Raw genomic sequence first — 10110 nt, forward strand, 5'->3', positions numbered from 1 at the left:
GTCCTTGGTCTTCCCCGGGGCCTCTTCCCGGTGGGACATGCCTGAAACACCTCCCCAGGGAGGCGCCCAGGAGGCTCCGGAACAGATGCCCGAGCCACCTCAGCTGGCTCCTCTCGACGTGGAGGAGGAAACTCATTTTGACCGCTTGTATTCGGTCATTACCCAAAGCTCATGACCATAGGTGAGGTCAGAACGTAGACCGACCGGTAAATCGAGAGCTTTGTCTTTCGACTCAGCTCCTTCTTCAACACAACAGTCCGATGCAGCGACTGCATCACTGCAGCTGCTGCACCGATCCAACTGTCAATCTCACGCTCCATCCTTCACTCACTCGTGAACAAGACCCCGAGAAAATCAATTCAATTTATTTTTTCTCACACCCAAGATCACAACAGCAGTTTCCTTCGAGGGGCGAGGGTGAAAAACAGATTAAGATAAGATAAACACTGTTCATAGGGACTTGACAATGTCCCAGCATCCCGTGTCCTTAGACCGTCCTTCTCGACCAGGAAAAACTACCAAACCTCTTTTTCAAGAGTCATTAGAGTCATTGTTGGGTTAAGGGTCCGGTCGACACAGTTCTTCTACTCGCCCCAGCGCTGTATGTGATTCATGTCCTCCCACTTATGAAAGAGGGCGACGTTCAAAGTTCATATTGATGAAAGAATTGGATTAACATCAAACATGCCGCACGGCAGGAATGCGAGTAAGTTTATTTATTATATTTTAGAGTTATGAGGGACACCAGCCTTGATTAGGCAATTAACAATTCTCAAATTAAATATCTAAATCAATCATTTAAAAAAAAGGTTCCTGAAGGTGTGTGAGACATTGGCCCCTTTTCTGGAATGGAATGAACACTTTACCAACTGTGGTTTGTAAAGATTTTCAGCAAATAATTAAACAGATGAATATGAATATGAAATATGCAAATGAGTCAAACACAGATGGAGACACTAGATATAATTGTTCTAGATCTATCGAGTTGTGAGTTAGAGTTATTGTTGAGTCTAAGATGATCATAACAGCCAAAATGTGAAATATGTGCGTTTATAGGACCAGAAGCAGGAGCTGTGTGATCCAGCAGAAGGTGGGCCTTTGGTTACCGCGGTGATGGAGCTGATGCCTCCAGGGTGCAGCTCAGGGGTCACGTTGAGAAGGACATGGGCCCCTCAGCCTGAAGCTCTGGATCTGACAGCGTCAGGCTGAAGGAGCACTGGATTTTCCTTCCTCCTCTTGAAGAGATGTTCTTGAATGTTTATCTCAGATTAAGGCTGAGGAAACATTGTTGGCTGGAAAATGCGAAAAGGGTTTTTTGCTTGAGTTTGCGGTTTGCAGTTTGAAGCCAATGAAGAGCACAGAATTACCTCTGGGAGAGAGAGTAAAGTTTCCTTGGGTTTTGTCCTCTTTGTCTCCTGCTAGGTAGTTTAGCTAAACCAAGGAACAGTGTTTCTCTCTTCTTCTCCAGTCCTTTCTCTTGCTGGGGCAGCTGTCTGCAACTGGCCTGTGATTGTTTTAGGCTTGAATATTGACATGAAGCTTCCACCGTCAGACGCTGACGGAGGTGGAGGTCTGGATCTGGAATTTCCCCTAAACGCAAGAACCGAGTCATAAACAAAGCAGAACAACATTAACATTAGGCACAGTAAATGCATCAAAGCCTTCTATCAGATGGGTGTTTATTAGTTTTAGCTTTCCTCTTGGGAGAAACAAATGGCTCTTAAGAATTCATTTTATTCCAGTTTCAAATTGAAAGCAGTTATTTTAGGAAAAGTTTATTCCAACCTTCAAAGCACAAAGTCTCTGCTTGTGGCAGAGACATCGTTAAACCTCCACAGGTATGTGGACCTCCAAAAAGGGATGTGAGCCATGTAGCAAGAAGAAGCCTAATGTCTCATTCAGTCATCTGTAGGTCACTTACAAAAAGGACACACGCACTAATACAAATATGATACAAATACAAAACCTTTAATGTCCACAGTTGTGGAAATTTGCCTTGTGTTTCACCAAAACAATCAAAAACAGATCCACATGTCACACTTGGCTCAACATTTCATAACGCAAAAGATCTGTTACATAAAAAATATGTAGAGTTAGACGCTTTGACCGCCCTTGTTATAAAGGAGCTCTTAAAAATATTTCTGTTTGCCAATATAACTCTATATCTTCTTCCAGAAGTTCAAAATTCAAAGTGGCCTGGGTAATGTGGTTCTTCACATACTGGACTCAAAGACCTCTGAGTCTAGTTCCACACACAAAACATACTACGCACACTTCTTATTACAGCCAAATCAAATTACAAATGCACAAATCTTTTTTGCAATAATAATAGCTCGAAAATTATACTGCAAAATATTCTTTCAAATAGCTGGACAGACATTTTCCGGATCCTCCAAAACCTTCCCAGAGTGTGAGACGCTGGAGTGTGTTCCTCCTATCAGGGGAAGTGCATGTTTGGCCTTCTGTAGATGAAAGCAGGGAACACTCCAGTGGTCTTTTAAAGTCCTACCTTTGCTTTTAAATAACTATGAGAAATAGAAATGTAAATTATTTGTCTGGAAACGCACTTCTAGAAACAGACATTGCAAATTAGCCTTGGTTATAAATGTTGTCTGATCTACATACTACATACTCGTTCAGATGCCTCTCTACAAAGCTATTTGAGTATTGTCACTTAGTTAAAATCATCTCTTCTTGTTGTAGTTCTTCCATTATGTTCCACATTGTTAAAAGGATAAAGATTTGCATCATTTAACACAACCTTTTTCTCTATAAATACATGATCACAAACTGCACAAACGGACGCGCTCCTTGTGTAGAACCTACTGTTAGCGTAGCCTGCGGTTCGCTTTGTTTTTAAAGGTGAGAGACAATGGGCCAGAACTCTGTTTACACTCAAGGTTAATGAGACTCTACATCTGCTCCACACGCTCACATGCAGCGCTCTCTGCTCTGGTCTGAGCACGTGCAGATCCCTCACAATCAGACGCTGTCGCTCATATACAATATCACACACATAAACAGGAGACAAGAAGGGCAAAGTCTGCTGAGACGAGCCTGCCCTCTTTACATGAATGATACAAGCCAGTTGTGCTAACATAGCTAGCACACATTAGCATCAGCTGTCCCTGTCCCCAAACTGTTCCAAACAATCGTAGTCAAGTCTTCACTGCACCTACATGTGCCACACAAAGTCTTCAGTTTCCAAATAATCACAACTAAGAAAAGTGCTATTTTCTGAGCTCTTGATGACGAAGAAACACTGATAACAAACTGATGACAAGATTATAAGATTATTCAAATAGATTTTTGTGTAACATGTCCCTTTTAAAAATATCTGTTAAACAACCCTAACCCTAAGTGGAGTGGTAGATGTGTCCTGTAATCACAGCATCATAATCCCTGCGATCACTGCGCTGTAATATCAAGTCAGTTCAGAATCAGAATCAGAAAAGGTTTATTGTCAAAGAACAGAATTCACAAACATAGGAATTTTGTGATTCAGTGCAACATAAAACAATGAACAATGATAAAACAACATGTATAAGTCAAAAAGAGAAACAATTTAAATCTGCCATGAGATAAAATAAAAATGTACTTACTATGTACACAAAATGTACAGTTGAATTTACATATGTAGTGCAGAAAGTGAACAGTGAGTGATTAAATTATAGTTAAAGTGACAGTGTTTAAGAAGTGTTCATGAGTCAGAGGGAAAGAAACTGTTCTTATGGGGGGAGGATCTGGTCCGAATGGACCGTAGCCTCCTGCCTGAGGGGAGTGGCCTCCTGCCTGAGGGGAGCGGCCTCCTGCCTGAGAGGAGTGGCCTCCTACCTGAGGGGAGTGGCCTCCTGCCTGAGGGGAGCGGCCTCCTGCCTGAGGGGAGTGGCCTCCTGCCTGAGGGGAGTGGCCTCCTGCCTGAGGGGAGTGGCCTCCTACCTGAGGGGAGTGGCCTCCTGCCTGAGGGGAGTAGCCTCCTGCCTGAGGGGAGTGGCCTCCTGCCTGAGGGGAGTGGCCTCCTGCCTGAGGGGAGTGGCCTCCTGCCTGAGGGGAGTGGCCTCCTGCCTGAGGGGAGCGGCCTCCTGCCTGAGGGGAGCGGCCTCCTGCCTGAGGGGAGCGGCCTCCTGCCTGAGGGGAGTGGCCTCCTGCCTGAGGGGAGTGGCCTCCTGCCTGAGGGGAGTGGCCTCCTGCCTGAGGGGAGTGGCCTCCTGCCTGAGGGGAGTGGCCTCCTGCCTGAGGGGAGCAGTCTCCAAGAAAAAACACTTAACCTTTGGGTTAGTGGGAACTGCTTTACCGCTGAGCCACTGCTAAATTATTCTCAGTTATTACATACTATCATATTTTGGTGGAAATGGAAAAATCAAATAATATAAATGATTATGTCTCAAAATATCTACTTTGTTCATTACATAAGTAAATATTTACAAAATGCAGTTTTATTGGCTGAACTGAAGACACGAGAAGACTTTAAAATCAGCCACATTCAGTGAGTTATCCTGAAGCACCTTCTTAAGGTTAGGGTCAGGGTTAAGGTTAGGGTCAGGGTTAAGGTTAGGGTCAGGGTTAGGGTTAAGGTTAGGGTTAGGGTCAGGGTTAGGGTTAGGGTCAGGGTTAAGGTTAGGGTCAGGGTTAGGGTTAAGGTTAGGGTCAGGGTTAGGGTCAGGGTCAGGGTTAAGGTTAGGGTTAAGGTTAGGGTTAAGGTTAAGGTTAAGGTTAGGGTCAGGGGTCAGGGTTAAGGTTAGGGTCAGGGTTAGGGTCAGGGTCAGGGTTAAGGTTAGGGTTAAGGTTAGGGTTAAGGTTAAGGTTAGGGTCAGGGGTCAGGGTTAAGGTTAAGGTTAGGGTTAAGGTTAGGGTCAGGGTTAAGGTTAGGGTTAGGGTTAAGGTTAAGGGTTAGGGTCAGGGTTAAGGTTAGGGTTAGGGTCAGGGTTGAGGTTAAGGTTAGGGTCAGGGTTAGGGTCAGGGTTAAGGTTAAGGTTAGGGTTAGGGTTAAGGTTAGGGTTAGGGTTAGGGTTAAGGTCAGGGTTAAGGTTAGGGTTAAGGTTAAGGTTAGGGTCAAGGTTAGGGTTAAGGTTAGGGTTAGGGTTAAGGTTAGGGTTAAGGTTAGGGTTAGGGTCAAGGTTAGGGTCAGGGTCAGGGTTAAGGTTAGGGTTAGGGTCAGGGTTAGGGTCAGGGTTAAGGTTAGGGTTTAGGTTAAGGTTAGGGTCAGGGTTAAGGTTAGGGTTAGGGTTAAGGTTAGGGTCAGGGTTAGGGTCAGGGTTAGGGTTAGGGTCAGGGTTAAGGTTAGGGTCAGGGTCAGGGTTAAGGTTAGGGTTAGGGTTAAGGTTAGGGTTAAGGTTAGGGTTAAGGTTAGGGTCAGGGGTTAGGGTTAAGGTTAGGGTCAGGTTAAGGTTACGGTTAGGGTTAAGGTTAGGGTTAAGGTTAGGGTTAGGGTTAAGGTTAAGGGTTAGGGTCAGGGTTAAGGTTAGGGTTAAGGTTAGGGTTAGGGTCAGGGTTGAGGTTAAGGTTAGGGTCAGGGTTAGGGTTAGGGTTAAGGTTAGGGTTAGGGTTAGGGTCAGGGCTAAGGTTAAGGTTAGGGTTAAGGTTAGGGTTAAGGTTAGGGTCAGGGTCAGGGTTAAGGTTAGGGTCAAGGTTAGGGTTAAGGTTAGGGTTAAGGTTAAGGTTAGGGTTAGGGTCAGGGTCAGGGTCAAGGTTAGGGTCAGGGTTAAGGTTAAGGTTAGGGTTAGGGTCAGGGTCAAGGTTAGGGTCAGGGTTAAGGTTAAGGTTAGGGTCAGGGTCAAGGTCAGGGTTAGGGTCAGGGTCAAGGTTAGGGTTAGGGTTAAGGTTAGGGTTAGGGTTAAGGTTAAGGTTAGGGTTAAGGTTAGGGTTAGGGTTAGGGTTAGGGTTAAGGTTAGGGTTAAGGTTAAGGTTAATGTTAGGGTTAAGGTTAAGGTTAAGGTTAGGGTTAGGGTTAGGGTTAAGGTTAGGGTTAGGGTTAGGGTTAGGGTTAAGGTTAGGGTTAGGGTTAGGGTTAGCCATGAGGCTATATGGCAGTGCTGCGGTTCCTGAAACTGCTGGGCCATTTGACCGCGCCGCGGCTCTGCAGCCACAGCCAAAATAAAAACCCAAATCTTCATTTCTGATTTTATTTGTTGTCATTTATCGCACATTTTTACAGCAATTTTCAGTAACTATATATGATATAAAAATCCCAACTATAATTGTTTATATCTGAGAAGTCATAATAAGTCAAAATGAGACAAACCAGGTTCTATACATTTGTCTGTTTTGTCCCAATTTTGGGCAATTTTTTTAACAGATAAAAATGCCTTATTTTTTTAATATATGCAAATATGATCATAACAAAACTTGTTACACCCTTTTCTTCCATTTGAAACATTTTTAAAGATGTTTTATTACTGGTATGTATTCTTTTCTCAGATGCCTTCTTGTCTGTAAACCATTTACCCTCTGAAGACCTTTCAAGACTCAGGATCAGAAAATGCTCCTTCAGCCTCACGTTTCCACCTCAGACCCTCCTCTTCTCCACTTCTATCTTCACATCTGATCTTCATGTCACGGTACCTCTCCTCCACAGTCATTCGCATAAATCCATAACTCCTCCGCGTCTTCCATAAAACTAGCACAACGCCTCGTAAACCTGACACGTCTCCCGTACATTCCCCCCTCTCGCCTCCTCCTCGTCCTTTCTAAACCCAGGCTCATAACGCTACTCCGATCAGAACAGATCCATTTCATATCTGCTGTTTTAATGAGGCGTATTCATTCCTCGATTGCGGGCTTAATGCGCTGTGAGAGGGAGAGAGAGGTGGGAGGTTGTACGGATGGAAGGGTGAGGTATGGAGCAAATAAAGAACGTTTACGGCCCTCCTGGGAGATCATGCATGTGCGGGGAACAGGCAACGGCGGTGTAGACGGCGCTGCAGCTTTCCTAGAGCTGATTTACAGGTGGAAAAAGTATGGGCTGCTGTCAAGGCTGTAAAAGAAACTCAGATCCTTTTTCTTTGCCTTATGGGAAGTTTACATGTGTTGTGTCTGGGGGGTCTTCCTTCCCTTTTTTCACCAACATAATTCATTCACTTGTTTTACAGGCACTGTAGACCTGACTCTTATCGTCTCGAAACATAAAAACAGATCGGTGTAGAAGTGAGCCGTGTCCTCGTCCATGACCGTGGAAGCTTCCACAGCTTTTCCTGACAGGAGTGGCTCAGTCTCTGGTCATATCCAAGTCTTTGCAATTTTCTCAAACTGCAGTAAGTAATTCTCAATTCTCATTCTCGGTGCGACGCCGTTGACTTCCCCTGAGGGCACTTTGTAGCTACAGGGGTCGGAAGAGCCATGCGAGGGCAAGGACTGCTCATGCTGGACCCGGGTCAGGCTTACGGAGAAGGCAGCGACCCAATAAGATTGCATATTTCCTCAAATAAACCCTCCTCCCTCATCTGCTGGCCTGCCATGAAGTCCTTCATCAGGCCCAGGACCTCAGCCATAGGTTAGGGTTAGCACCTCCATCTTCACTGACCGTCTTTGCTGCCACATCGTCTGCTGCAAACTCCTCTTCAAACTTTCCTTGGGAACGGAGTCTTTTTCACTTTCTTAGACGTCGCCATCCCACTTCTAACGCCATATGTAGTAATGTGGTTGTTGAGACTTGTTTAACATTTATGGCCTAGTCAAAAGGATTGCCTGAGTTTTTAATAGTGAAATTCCCAGAACCAAAGGTTTGAAGAGTGCTTTTCCATAACAAGATCTGGCACAGATTGAGTGACGGATCCTCCCTTTTATACCCTGAGGCCAAACTAACTAAAAATACAGGTTTCGAAATAAACCAAATATATTCTAGATAACAATAATTATAGAAAAAAAGCATATACAGTAATATCAACCTAATACTTTTGTCTCTGCACCAGTAGCACACGCACTCTTCACTGAGGTCACTGTGACGTCAGGCACCAATGCACATGACGAAACTGAACCCGGACGTGCACAAGACGCTCCATTTGACAGTGGCAATGTGGAACTGGACAATATTATTGATGTTAATGATTTGGCAGCACCCGAGCCTACGGGGCTTAGGTGATGGTGCAGTGCTTATGTGGTGGTGCAGGGCTTAGGTGATGGTGCAGGGCTTAGGTGATGGTGCAAGGCTTAGGTGATGGTGCAGTGCTTATGTGGTGGTGCAGGATTTAGGTGATGGTGCAGGGCTTATGTGGTGGTGCAGGATTTAGGTGATGGTGCAGGGCTTATGTGGTGGTGCAGGGTTTAGGTGATGGTGCAGGGCTTAGGTGGTGGTGCAGGGCTTATGTGATGGTGCAGGGCTTATGTGATGGTGCAGGTCTTAGGTGGTGGTGCAGGGCTTATGTGGTGGTGCAGGGTTTAGGTGATGGTGCAGGGCTTATGTGGTGGTGCAGGGCTTATGTGATGGTGCAGGGCTTATGTGATGGTGCAGGTCTTAGGTGATGGTGCAGGGTTTAGGTCAGGGGTGGGCAAACTTTTTGACTCGAGGGCCGCATCGGGTTCTAAAATTTGACCGGGGGGCCGGGTCAGGAAAATATGGATGGTGTGAATTACTATAAATTACACATGCATGGCTTAATGTACAAAGAGCAGGAAAACTGACCTTCTATTTCAGTGGGAACAGTGTTGTTGATCTCCCTGTTTTGCATCAAAGTCTGGTGTCAGTTTTGTTGTGGCAATTCTCAGGATAGATCCTTTGGTGTTGGTCAGTGAAGCTGGATCTGTGACGGGCTTTGTTCATGTTCATGACACTGAATGTCTGCTCACATACATAGGTCGAGCCAAACAAGACCAGCATCTTCTGTGCCGTCCTCCGGAGGTTTGGAAATGTGGAATTGTTCAGTGAAGCATAAAAGTCATTCAGTTTAAGAGTGTTGAACTTCTCCTTCAAGATAGAGTCGGACTGAAGATCGATCAGTTCCAATTGTACCTCAGGTGGTGCTGTTTCAGGGTCTTGTGACAGGGGACAGGACACCAGTTGAAGTGACTTTTCAATGTTTTCAAAATCAGAGAACCTGCGACTGAATTCTCTGTGCAGGTCATCCAGTGATTTGCTGTATTTCTTTGCATATCGCGTCGCCTCTTTTTGCGTGCCAAGTGTGGTGAAATGAGTAAAAGATGTGTTTGCAATTTGTCTGGAGAATAAAGCTAGCTTAGATTTGAAGGCTGTAACATGTTTGTACATGTCGTGCACAAACTGATCTTTCCCCTGCAGTTTCACATTCAGCTCATCCAAGTGTGAAAATATGTCCAGAGCAAACGCAAAATCACAAAGCCATTTCTTGTCGCTTAGCCCAGGAAATTTGTCAGATTTGCCCCCAAACTCCAAAAATGCGCCCATGTCCTCTTTCAGGTCCCAGACGCGTTGAAACACTTTGCCCAAACTTAACCACGAGAGTGATAAAGTAAATCCTGATGATCTGCATCAGTTTCCTCCAGGAAAGTGATGAACTGACGGTGCTGGAGTCTCCTTGCACGTATAAAGTTAACAAGTTTTACTACGGGATTCATGACATGGTTAAGCTGCAATACAGACTTACAGAGAGATTCCTGATGGATGATGCAGTGAAGGAAAATAACTGCTGCTCAGGGTTTTCCTCTCCCACTTTGTCCCGTATTCTTTTTTGCAGACCAATGTTTTTTCCAGTTAAATTTAGTGATCCATCCGTCGTGACATCGGCAAGTTTACTCCAAGGTAGTTTACGTTTCTCGATGGCAGCCGACACCTTGTCATACAAATCCTTTCCCTGCGCTGTTCCCTTCAGAGACTTCATGCTCAAAAACTCATCCGTTATCTCAAAACTCTCATTAATTCCTTAAAAGACTTTTTGTTTATTTGAATGGCTATATCTTCGTCAATTAGTTCCACACGGCGCATCACAGTCCGACGTGACAAACTGATTTTTTTCAAACTTGGCTTGGCTCTCCGGACTCAGCACACCTGCCGCCTCCACCATGCAATCTTTTAAAAACTCACCTCCGGAAAATGGTTTGCTGTTTTTTGCTAATTTGAATGCCAACAAAAAGCTTGCCTTGGTGGTTGACTCTTGAATCGAGTCTGTAAATTAGCCGCCAACCTGTGAGCAGTAGCCGCCC

The 10110-nt window shown here is 45.0% G+C and overlaps 1 pseudogene; it reads right to left on the reverse strand.

Moving 5' to 3' along the window:
- Positions 1–1548: 1548 nt before the first annotated feature.
- LOC140350838 (general transcription factor II-I repeat domain-containing protein 2-like) lies at positions 1549–9788 on the reverse strand (annotated as a pseudogene).
- Positions 9789–10110: the final 322 nt, after the last annotated feature.

Source organism: Eucyclogobius newberryi, unplaced genomic scaffold (assembly GCF_026437365.1).
Source record: "Eucyclogobius newberryi isolate DKJ021-1_F unplaced genomic scaffold, fEucNew1.0.hap1 SCAF_8, whole genome shotgun sequence".
NCBI lineage: Eukaryota > Metazoa > Chordata > Actinopteri > Gobiiformes > Gobiidae > Eucyclogobius > Eucyclogobius newberryi.